Source organism: Gobio gobio, assembly GCF_949357685.1.
Source record: "Gobio gobio genome assembly, chromosome: 17".
Taxonomy (NCBI): Eukaryota; Metazoa; Chordata; class Actinopteri; order Cypriniformes; family Gobionidae; genus Gobio; species Gobio gobio.
The window spans coordinates 52,122,075-52,135,711 of NC_137110.1; the positions used below are offsets into that span (position 1 = coordinate 52,122,075).

Below are 13,637 nucleotides of genomic sequence, written 5' to 3' on the forward strand. Positions count from 1 at the left end.
CAAGTGAAGTCTTTATGAGTGAATCACTGAATCATTCATTCAAGAGATTCGTTCAAAAACACTGATTCATCCAGTAATGAAACAAGTGAAGTCTTTATGAGTGAGTCATTGAATTATTCATTCAAGAGATTTGTTCAAAAACACTGATTCATCCAGTAATGAAACAAGTGAAGTCATTATGAGTGAGTCATTGAATCATTCCCCCAAGAGATTCGTTCAAAAACACTGATTCATCCAGTAATGAAACAAGTGAAGTCTTTATGAGTGAGTCATTGAATCATTCCCTCAAGAGATTCGTTCGAAAACACTGATTCATCCAGTAATGAAACAAGTGAAGTCATTATGAGTGAGTCATTGAATCATTCCCCCAAGAGATTCGTTCAAAAACACTGATTCATCCAGTAATGAAACAAGTGAAGTCTTTATGAGTGAGTCATTGAATCATTCCCTCAAGAGATTCGTTCGAAAACACTGATTCACCCAGTAATGAAACAAGTGAAGTCTTTATGAGTGAGTCATTTCACCTAATCACCTAATTAAAAAAAAAGATCAAATAATTAAACATTTTAAATAGACTGCAGTAATTAACATTTTGTCAGAACCTGTTGTTATTTTGTTTAGTTGTCTCTATTTGAAACTAAATTGCTCCAGAATCGTTCCCAAGATGAAGGCCTTTAGAAGGCAGAGAGGGCGAATGTACTTTTCATGCCGACTTTAAAATGTTGCGACGTCTGCAGGAGGGAAGATAAAGTGTGTGACAGCTGACAGTGTGTGTGTGTGTACGCATGCAAGACACGCCATGACAGAAGATTGTCAAGCGGATCAGACAGGCAGAACGAAACTCTTCCTCCGGCGGCTGAAGGGCGTGGATCTGCCGCCAATCACACACACACACCTCAACACTACATAAAGCACCTAAAGGTCACAAAAACTCTCACAAATGCTCTTGATCAAAAGAGGAGCTCAAATGCCACTGAAGCCTTGCTGTTTAAAGGACAGCGTCTTCAACAGGGCGTATAATCGTGACCAGACACCTCCATCTCACTCTCATCTCACTCTCATCTCACTCTCATCTCACTCTCATCTCTCACTCATCTCTCACTCATCTCACTCTCATCTCACTCTCATCTCACTCTCATCTCACTCTCATCTCACTCTCCATCTCACCTCCCTCTCATCTCCATCTCACCTCCCTCTCATCTCCATCTCACCTCCCTCTCATCTCCATCTCACCTCACTCTCATCTCAATCTCATCTCCATCTCACCTCCATCTCACTCTCACCTCACTCTCATCTCCATCTCACCTCACTCTCATCTCCATCTCACCTCACTCCATCTCACCTCACTCTCATCTCCATCTCACCTCACTCTCATCTCCATCTCACCTCACTCTCATCTCCATCTCACTCTCATCTCCATCTCATCTCACTCTCATCTCCATCTCACCTCACTCTCATCTCCATCTCACCTCACTCTCATCTCCATCTCACCTCACTCTCATCTCCATCTCCATCTCACCTCACTCTCATCTCCATCTCACCTCACTCTCATCTCCATCTCACCTCACCTCACTCTCATCTCCATCTCACCTCACTCTCATCTCCATCTCACCTCACTCTCATCTCCATCTCACCTCACTCTCATCTCCATCTCACCTCACTCTCATCTCCATCTCACCTCACTCTCATCTCCATCTCACCTCACTCTCATCTCCATCTCACCTCACTCTCATCTCCTCACTCTCATCTCCATCTCACCTCACTCTCATCTCACCTCCATCTCACTCTCACCTCACTCTCATCTCCATCTCACCTCACTCTCATCTCCATCTCACCTCCATCTCACTCTCACCTCACTCTCATCTCCATCTCACCTCACTCTCATCTCCATCTCACCTCACTCTCATCTCCATCTCACCTCCATCTCACTCTCACCTCACTCTCATCTCCATCTCACCTCACTCTCATCTCCATCTCACCTCACTCTCATCTCCATCTCACCTCCATCTCACTCTCACCTCACTCTCATCTCCATCTCACCTCACTCTCATCTCCATCTCACCTCACTCTCATCTCCATCTCACTCTCACCTCACTCTCATCTCCATCTCACCTCACTCTCATCTCCATCTCACCTCACTCTCATCTCCATCTCACCTCACTCTCATCTCCATCTCACCTCACTCTCACCTCCATCTCACCTCCATCTCACTCTCACCTCACTCTCATCTCCATCTCCATCTCACCTCACTCTCATCTCCATCTCACTCTCACCTCACTCTCATCTCCATCTCATTCTCATCTCACTCTCACCTCATTCTCATCTCCATCTCACCTCACTCTCATCTCCATCTCACCTCCATCTCACTCTCACCTCACTCTCATCTCCATCTCACCTCCATCTCACTCTCACCTCACTCTCATCTCCATCTCACCTCACTCTCATCTCCATCTCACTCTCACTTCACTCTCATCTCCATCTCACTCTCATCTCTATATCACTCTCATCTCCATCTCACCTCACTCTCATCTCACTCTCACCTCTATATCACTCTCATCTCCATCTCACTCTCACCTCACTCTCACATCATCTAAACCAGGCTTGAGCAATGTACGGCATTCAGTGTTACTTAAGCCAAATCATGCAAAGCAACACATTAATAATAACCACAGTGTGTAATGTTTCAACTCAGAGGCGTGTCTTGACTTAATGCTACTCTTGCGCTACTATGAGACACTTGTTCACACTGCAGTGAGTGAGATCATATGAGGCGGTAAAACATGACAAATCAACACCAGCAGATTTACACAATCAGACTAACGGTGTTGTGTGTTCACACCAGACGCGAATTAAGTGTTTATCGCGAGTGATTTACATGTTAAGTCAATGCAAAGACGCAAATAGACATTCTGCGGCGCGATTCGTGCAAATGACACGGCGCGTCAAAATCTGAACTTTGGCGGATATTCACGCCGCGTTAACCAATCAGGAGCTGCTCTAGTAGTGACAACAATGAGCAGAAATTTTTAATTATATTAATCATATATTAATATCTGGTTCAGACAAGTGTGCATATGATTATGACTGTGATAACATTAAATGACATGAAACACAATACAGTCTCTTTTTGTTAAATGCAAGTTTATGTTTGATCAATAATACAAAAGTATAAGTAAAAGGTATAATAAGCTATACATGAAATAAAGCAAACAATTCAGTCAAACATTCAAAGTCAGTGCTAGTCGGCTACAACGCTAACGTAAAGTTAAATAGCCTAAAAATAAACAAGTAATGAAACTTCTCTTTGCCCTCAGACTAAACGATTCGCCAGCGAACAAATTATAGATCCATGAGAGCAAAGATCGGCCGTTACAAGACGAATTATAGCTTGAGACACACCACAGAGACATCAGAGCCAGCGGCAGATCACATGATCAACTCCACACACACCAGATCACATGATCAACTCCACACACACCAGATCACATGATCAACTCCACACACACCAGATCACATGTTCAACTCCACACACACCAGATCACATGATCAACTCCACACACACCAGATCACATGATCAACTCCACACACACCAGATCACATGATCAACTCCACACACACCAGATCACATGATCAACTCCACACACACCAGATCACGTGTTCAGCTCCACACACACCAGATCACATGATCAACTCCACACACACCAGATCACATGATCAACTCCACACACACCAGATCACATGTTCAACTCCACACACACCAGATCACATGTTCAACTCCACACACACCAGATCACATGTTCAACTCCACACACACCAGATCACATGTTCAACTCCACACACACCAGATCACATGTTCAACTCCACACACACCAGATCACATGATCAACACCACACACACCAGATCACATGATCAACTCCACACACACCAGATCACATGATCAACTCCACACACACCAGATCACATGATCAACTCCACACACACACCAGATCACATGATCAACTCCACACACACACCAGATCACATGATCAACTCCACACACACACCAGATCACATGTTCAACTCCACACACACCAGATCACATGATCAACTCCACACACACACCAGATCACATGATCAACTCCACACACACACCAGATCACATGATCAACTCCACACACACACCAGATCACATGTTCAACTCCACACGCACCAGATCACATGTTCAGCTCCACACACACCAGATCACATGTTCAACTCCACACGCACCAGATCACATGTTCAACTCCACACGCACCAGATCACATGTTCAACTCCACACGCACCAGATCACATGTTCAGCTCCACACACACCAGATCACATGATCAACACCACACACACCAGATCACATGATCAACTCCACACACACCAGATCACATGATCAACTCCACACACACCAGATCACATGATCAACTCCACACACACCAGATCACATGATCAACTCCACACACACCAGATCACATGATCAACACCACACACACCAGATCACATGATCAACTCCACACGCACCAGATCACATGTTCAGCTCCACACACACCAGATCACATGATCAACACCACACACACCAGATCACATGATCAACTCCACACACACCAGATCACATGATCAACTCCACACGCACCAGATCACATGTTCAACTCCACACGCACCAGATCACATGCTCAACTCCACACGCACCAGATCACATGTTCAACTCCACACACACCAGATCACATGATCAACACCACACACACCAGATCACATGATCAACTCCACACACACCAGATCACATGATCAACTCCACACACACCAGATCACATGATCAACTCCACACACACACCAGATCACATGATCAACTCCACACACACACCAGATCACATGTTCAACTCCACACACACCAGATCACATGTTCAGCTCCACACACACCAGATCACATGTTCAACTCCACACGCACCAGATCACATGTTCAACTCCACACGCACCAGATCACATGTTCAGCTCCACACGCACCAGATCACATGTTCAACTCCACACGCACCAGATCACATGTTCAACTCCACACACACCAGATCACATGTTCAACTCCACACACACCAGATCACATGATCAACTCCACACACACCAGATCACATGATCAACTCCACACACACCAGATCACGTTCAACTCCACACACACCAGATCACATGATCAACTCCACACGCACCAGATCACATGTTCAACTCCACACGCACCAGATCACATGTTCAACTCCACACACACCAGATCACATGTTCAACTCCACACACACCAGATCACATGTTCAACTCCACACACACCAGATCACATGTTCAACTCCACACACACCAGATCACATGTTCAACTCCACACACACCAGATCACATGATCAACTCCACACACACACCAGATCACATGTTCAACTCCACACACACCAGATCACATGTTCAACTCCACACACACCAGATCACATGATCAACTCCACACACACCAGATCACATGATCAACTCCACACACACCAGATCACATGATCAACTCCACACACACCAGATCACATGTTCAACTCCACACACACCAGATCACATGTTCAACTCCACACACACCAGATCACATGATCAACTCCACACACACCAGATCACATGATCAACTCCACACACACCAGATCACATGATCAACTCCACACGCACCAGATCACATGCTCAACTCCACACGCACCAGATCACATGATCAACTCCACACGCACCAGATCACATGCTCAACTCCACACACACACCAGATCACATGATCAACTCCACACGCACCAGATCACATGCTCAACTCCACACGCACCAGATCACATGCTCAACTCCACACGCACCAGATCACATGATCAACTCCACACGCACCAGATCACATGCTCAACTCCACACACACCAGATCACATGATCAACTCCACACACACCAGATCACATGATCAACTCCACACACACCAGATCACATGATCAACTCCACACACACCAGATCACATGATCAACTCCACACACACCAGATCACATGATCAACTCCACACACGCCAGATCACATGTTCAGCTCCACACACACACCAGATCACATGTTCAACTCCACACACACCAGATCACAGGAACTCCACACACACCAGATCACATGATCAACTCCACACACACCAGATCACATGATCAACTCCACACACACCAGATCACATGATCAACTCCACACACACCAGATCACATGATCAACTCCACACGCACCAGATCACATGCTCAACTCCACACGCACCAGATCACATGATCAACTCCACACACACCAGATCACATGTTCAGCTCCACACACACACCAGATCACATGATCAACTCCACACACACCAGATCACAGGAACTCCACACACACCAGATCACATGATCAACTCCACACACACCAGATCACATGATCAACTCCACACACACCAGATCACATGATCAACTCCACACACACCAGATCACATGATCAACTCCACACACACCAGATCACATGATCAACTCCACACACACCAGATCACATGATCAGCTCCACACACACCAGATCACATGTTCAACTCCACACGCACCAGATCACATGTTCAACTCCACACACACCAGATCACATGTTCAACTCCACACACACCAGATCACATGTTCAACTCCACACGCACCAGATCACATGCTCAACTCCACACGCACCAGATCACATGATCAACTCCACACACACCAGATCACATGCTCAACTCCACACGCACCAGATCACATGCTCAACTCCACACGCACCAGATCACATGCTCAACTCCACACGCACCAGATCACATGCTCAACTCCACACGCACCAGATCACATGATCAACTCCACACACACCAGATCACATGATCAACTCCACACACACCAGATCACATGTTCAACTCCACACACACCAGATCACATGTTCAACTCCACACACACCAGATCACATGTTCAACTCCACACACACCAGATCACATGATCAACTCCACACACACCAGATCACATGATCAACTCCACACACACCAGATCACATGATCAACTCCACACACACCAGATCACATGTTCAACTCCACACACACCAGATCACATGTTCAACTCCACACGCACCAGATCACATGATCAACTCCACACACACCAGATCACATGATCAACTCCACACACACCAGATCACATGATCAACTCCACACACACCAGATCACATGATCAACTCCACACACACCAGATCACATGATCAACTCCACACACACCAGATCACATGATCAACTCCACACACACCAGATCACATGATCAACTCCACACACACCAGATCACATGATCAACTCCACACACACCAGATCACATGTTCAACTCCACACACACCAGATCACATGCTCAACTCCACACACACCAGATCACATGATCAACTCCACACACACCAGATCACATGTTCAACTCCACACACACCAGATCACATGTTCAACTCCACACGCACCAGATCACATGATCAACTCCACACACACCAGATCACATGCTCAACTCCACACGCACCAGATCACATGTTCAACTCCACACACACCAGATCACATGTTCAACTCCACACACACCAGATCACATGTTCAACTCCACACGCACCAGATCACATGCTCAACTCCACACGCACCAGATCACATGATCAACTCCACACACACCAGATCACATGCTCAACTCCACACGCACCAGATCACATGATCAACTCCACACACACCAGATCACATGTTCAACTCCACACACACCAGATCACATGTTCAACTCCACACACACCAGATCACATGATCAACTCCACACACACCAGATCACATGATCAACTCCACACACACCAGATCACATGATCAACTCCACACACACCAGATCACATGATCAACTCCACACACACCAGATCACATGTTCAACTCCACACACACCAGATCACATGATCAACTCCACACACACCAGATCACATGTTCAACTCCACACACACCAGATCACATGTTCAACTCCACACACACCAGATCACATGATCAACTCCACACACACCAGATCACATGATCAACTCCACACACACCAGATCACAGGAACTCCACACACACCAGATCACATGATCAACTCCACACACACCAGATCACATGATCTCCACACACACCAGATCACATGATCAACTCCACACACACCAGATCACATGATCAACTCCACACACACCAGATCACATGATCAACTCCACACACACCAGATCACATGATCAACTCCACACACACCAGATCACATGTTCAACTCCACACACACCAGATCACATGTTCAACTCCACACACACCAGATCACATGATCAGCTCCACACACGCCAGATCACATGTTCAACTCCACACACACCAGATCACATGTTCAGCTCCACACACCAGATCACATGATCAACTCCATACACACCAGATCACATGATCAACTCCACACACACCAGATCACATGTTCAGCTCCACACACACCAGATCACATGATCAGCTCCACACACACTAGGGCTGTGCAATTAATCGAATTTCGATTTCGATTTCGATTTCGCCTCCCAACGATCACCAAAATAGTACAATCGAGAAAAATCGATTATTTTGCCTTGCGTTCTGAATGAAACGCGCACGCGCACATCCGCCCCTCCCGAACCCACAAATCTCTATGAGGTCGTGAGTCTCGTGTGCATATCATCCGCTGGAATTTAAAAACTCGGCGCGAGTAAAGATGGCAGAAGGAGGGCAGTTATAGCAGCGTTTGGTGAGCAAAAAAGGCAAAACCAACTCCGTTGTCTGGGAACATTTTGGCTTCGAGGAATCAGAGGATAGCAGAAATATGTTTCGTGCAAGATTTGCTACATGGTAGTGTCTGCAACGCAAGGCAACACCACGAATTTGTTTAACCACTTGAAAATTAAACAGAGTGACCTATGACAATCTAATAAAGAAACAAAAACTGACGAGAGCAGGGGAGCCGTGTAAACGTCCTTTTTTTCCTTCATATTTTTCAAATAATTCTCTCTTTGTAAACTTTGTTCAATGCATGCGAGATTGCGAGTGCTGCCATATTTTCGAATATGACCAGTCGTTTTCACCGTCATCACGCGGGTTTAGTGCTTTAGGGTTTAGGTTTAGAATGAGAAGCCGCGCGCGCTGTGAGAAAATGTGTCTCTGTGCGTTCTTCCGAGAGCGCGCACACGTCTCTCGCGTATGTCAACATGTCCATCTTGATGAGTATCTTTGCAGACATAGTCTGTATATGCCTTAAGTGAACTTTATACAGTCGATAAAGAAGACGCGAGGTCTTAAAGGGGCAGTAGCCTTTACTGCTGTCTGTTTAATGTCAAACAACAAAAGACAAGGACATCACTCACTGCTCTTGATTGAATAGCTTTTGTAAATTTAATAGGATTAATCTTTAATTTATGCACTCAAATATGCAATGTTATTTTACATTTGATACATTTCTGTACCTGAAAACTAATGTTAGACGTACATGAAAGCATAGCCGAACCATATTGTTGATCTTATTTATTTGTGGTTATCATTTTTACGTGAATACTTTTATACTTTGATTCGAATATATGTTATATTATTTATTTTAATAGTTCAAAAAGTACAACAAATGTTACAATTTCAATTGAATTGTTGAAAGGTGTATTTTTAATAAATACAACACATTCCCAAAGTCATGTGAAATAATCGTGTTACATAATCGTGATTTCAATATTGACCAAAATAATCGTGATTATGATTTTTTCCATAATCGAGCAGCCCTAACACACACCAGATCACATGATCAACTCCACACACACCAGATCACATGTTCAACTCCACACACACCAGATCACATGATCAACTCCATACACACCAGATCACATGATCAGCTCCACACACGCCAGATCACATGTTCAACTCCACACACACCAGATCACATGTTCAGAGAGGAGCTCTCTTTATAAACCACAGATTTGAGCTTTAAACAACTACATTATCGCCTGAAAAGTCTTAAAACTACTTTGTCACACATTAACAGTAGCATTTTAACAAAAAAGACGTGTAAACACAGCCCATGTCAGCCATTTCACAACGAGACGAGCCGCTGGCAGAAGCCCCTCCCATGAGGCGAACTCACGTCTGTTGTGAAGAGAATGTCACGCGCGAATGAAGCGAGTAAAGTGTCCAACTACGCGTGAATAACGCGATTTATTCGCGTCCGGTGTTAAGCTCGAGTGATTTACATGTTAAGTCAATTCAAAGACGCAAATAGACATTCTGCAGCGCGATTTGCGCAAATGAGGTGCGCGAATGACTCGATTTGAGCGAATGACATGGCACGATTTGAGCGTTTGACGCGCGTAACGCATGATTCGTGTGAATCTCGCAGGTTGAAAAATCTGAACTTTGGCGGATATTTGCGCTGCGTTAACCAATCAGGAGCTTGCTCTAGTAGTAGGGGTGCTCCGATTGATCGCAACCGATCTCGATCGGTCGATAATCGCTTTGGGATGATTGATCGGCGGTCTCCAAAAAGGCCGATCTCATGAACCGATCGCAGCTGACGACACATAACCCCGCACCTGCCGTGAGAGCGAGGGCATGATATGAAGCGACACCGTCTCATTCTCTTTCCAGCGCGGGTAAAATAATTATAATGCTGAAGGTGAGATACAATTCATATTTCTATATTAAATAACTTAAGCAGTCATTTGAAAACTTTCTGTGGGACGTAAATTCACAAACAGCGTGCGTGAATCACCGCGTGCGCGCTCTCTCTCTCCCTTTCAAAATGCTCAAATGGCTTCACATCAGCGCATCGCATCTGCACTAAAATCAGCTGCACAGTTGACACAGGATTTGCCACTTTGCACAATCGAGGCAGTGTCGCATCGTCACTAAAGTTTATCATTTGCATTTATTTAAGTCTTGCCAGTGTTCAAACCGCTCAGCACTCGCGCGCACGGTCTGAAGAGAGACACACACACAGGCCATCTCACAAAAAGCTTGCGAGTACAAATTGCGATGAAATGGTCAGATACACACAAATGTATGTACTAAATGACCGTCTTGACGAGTGTGCACGTAAACCCCGTCGTGACTCGCGAGTGAGCGTTTGTGCAGCTGTAACCGTATCCGTGTTCGCTCTTAAAGTGACAGCTGTCGAATAAACTGCTGCTGTCTCTGAGTTTCTCTTTGTCTTGTGTTGTTTGATGAACCTTTATGACACTCACTGCTTGAATGACTAACTTTTGCAACCTTAAGTGTAAGGATTAATCTAATTAAATTTATTCAGGGAAGACCAATATTAATTTACATTTGATTTCTTATTAAATGTCTTTAGTATTTCTTACCTCAATACTAATGTTAGACCTACCTGAAAAATTGTTTTTAAAAACAAAAATGCACTGCATGATTAAATATTTAAGTGAGATAATAATATACATTTATTATATACATTTATTTGGGAAAGATGGCCTACAGTAGCCTTAAGTTATCTCATTTTCTAAAATAAAAACTTGGTGGTTCTTCAAGATCTTGACTCAGTTAATTTAGAGTTAGTTTCATTTCTACAAATGGTGCAAACTCAGCAAGATTATAGATAAAAGATTGCCATTCCCCTGCCATTCTGTGATCGGCAGTAATCGGTGATCGGCCCCAAAAATGCTGATCGGAGCATCTCTATCTAGTAGTGACAACATTGAGGACAGAGTCGTATGTGGAAACCCGGAGCTGTCGATACATTTTCATACTTTATAGAAACAGAATAAAAAGGATCTTGCTTGGAAGAAAGTGAGTGAGGAGGTCGGACAGTCTGGTGAGTTATAAAAAACGCTCTTTACTCAATTTGAGCTCTACATATTGAGACTACAAGCTAGCTAAAGCCGGCAAAGCTTATTCGCCGTATTTTAAAACAATCCATGTCAGCCATTTCACAACGAGACGAGCCGCTGGCAGAAGCCCCTCCCATTACGCAAATTCGCGTCTGTTGTGAAGTGAATGTCACGCGCGGATGAAGCGAGTAAACTCAAAATGTTCAAAATGTTTCTTTTCCAGAATGGCTACACAGCTGAATAAAATTATGCTGCATTATTTTCCTGTTTAACACTGTAAAGCTGCTTTGAAACAATCTACATTGTTAAAAGCGCTATATAAATAAAGTTGACTTGACTTGACGTGAATAGCGCAATTTATTATCTAGTCGCGTATGGTGTGAACGCACAATCAGACTAACTGTGTTGAGCTGGAGAACAATGGGGAGTTTCTGTCCATCAATGATCCAAACAGTGTCTAATAAAACACATCAGATATTAAAGCGCCGCTAGTGTTGCCATGGTTACTACACGATAACATGGGGGGGGGCGACGTGGGGATGATGTCACTGGTAGGACACACACCCAGTAAAATCACGGATTTCTCTGGATTTAAACATTCTTGGACACATTTGGGATAAAGTCAACAATATATAACACTGATCTAGAGGATAGTCCACATATCTTACATACTGTGCCTTAAAGAGGCAAAGGAAACTGCACCTGATGTAAACGATAAACAGACTTTGTTCTGCAATGTCATTTTTTTCTACTTCATATTTTCATGTTTAAATTCAATGTATTTTACTGTAATTATTTGTGAAATTGAATCGATAATTTGTATAAAAATACCACAGTATTAATACATTGACACCATGGTTACTCCACAGAGACTCTACTTTTTAGCTTTGTTTACATTCCACAGATGTTTTAGATGGAAACTAAACACAGGATGTCGAGTTTTGATATAGATTTAATCAACGCGGTAACTTTACTGATGTAGTAGCGAACAAAGCACACCATATCAGGCACATTAGTAACGATATTATGTTTACGAAAGATAAACAAAACGAGAATTATAGTACAGTTCGACAGACTTGCAGTGTCCTACTTCATAATTTCATGGTTTAATTCAATATCATTTACTGTAATTATTTGTGAAATTTACTAGCAATTTCTGATTCAAAGTGAATTCCACATTTGTTTGGATGTCAAGGCAAGTCAGAATCTCTCTTCGGGTTATTTTCTCTGAGAAATAATGAATCGTGAATGATTTTACCTGAGGTGAAGGACATAAAGAGTCTCTTTCACTAAGAAAACGGTACGCTACTGTGGAAAAACCGCGGTTTTTGGGACATTTAATTTTGAAGTGCCAATGTCATTAATATCGAGCATTCGTACCACGGTATTACACCATGGTTACTCCACAGAGATTCTACTTTTTAACTTTGTTTACATTCCACAGATGTTTAATATGGAAATTAAACACAGGATGTCGAGTTTTGATATAGATTTAAACAACGGTAACTTTACAGATGTAGTAGCGAAAAGCACACCATATCAAGCACGTTATTGACAATATTATTTTTACGAAAGATAAACAAAACGAGAGTTACCACAGAAAACGTCGCGTCGCGTCAGGACAAAAATAACGGTCCCGCATTCCACGCGCACGGATCAATGCGAATATATCGATGTGTTGATGTATCACAGATCAATGACAGACACACAACATCACCCCGACTGTGAGACAACTTGACCAACAACTCAAGCCAAACACACACTCGCAGAGACACCGCATCGCGCGCAAATGCCGCAGTAGAAAGTACACGAGCAAA

General features: G+C 43.8%; 1 protein-coding gene across 1 annotated transcript in view; it reads right to left on the bottom strand.

Annotated features, from left to right (window-relative positions):
• ppp1r16b (protein phosphatase 1, regulatory subunit 16B) overlaps nt 1–13,637 on the bottom strand; it is a 93,657-nt gene that overhangs the window by 79,695 nt on the left and 325 nt on the right. The window lies entirely within an intron of this gene.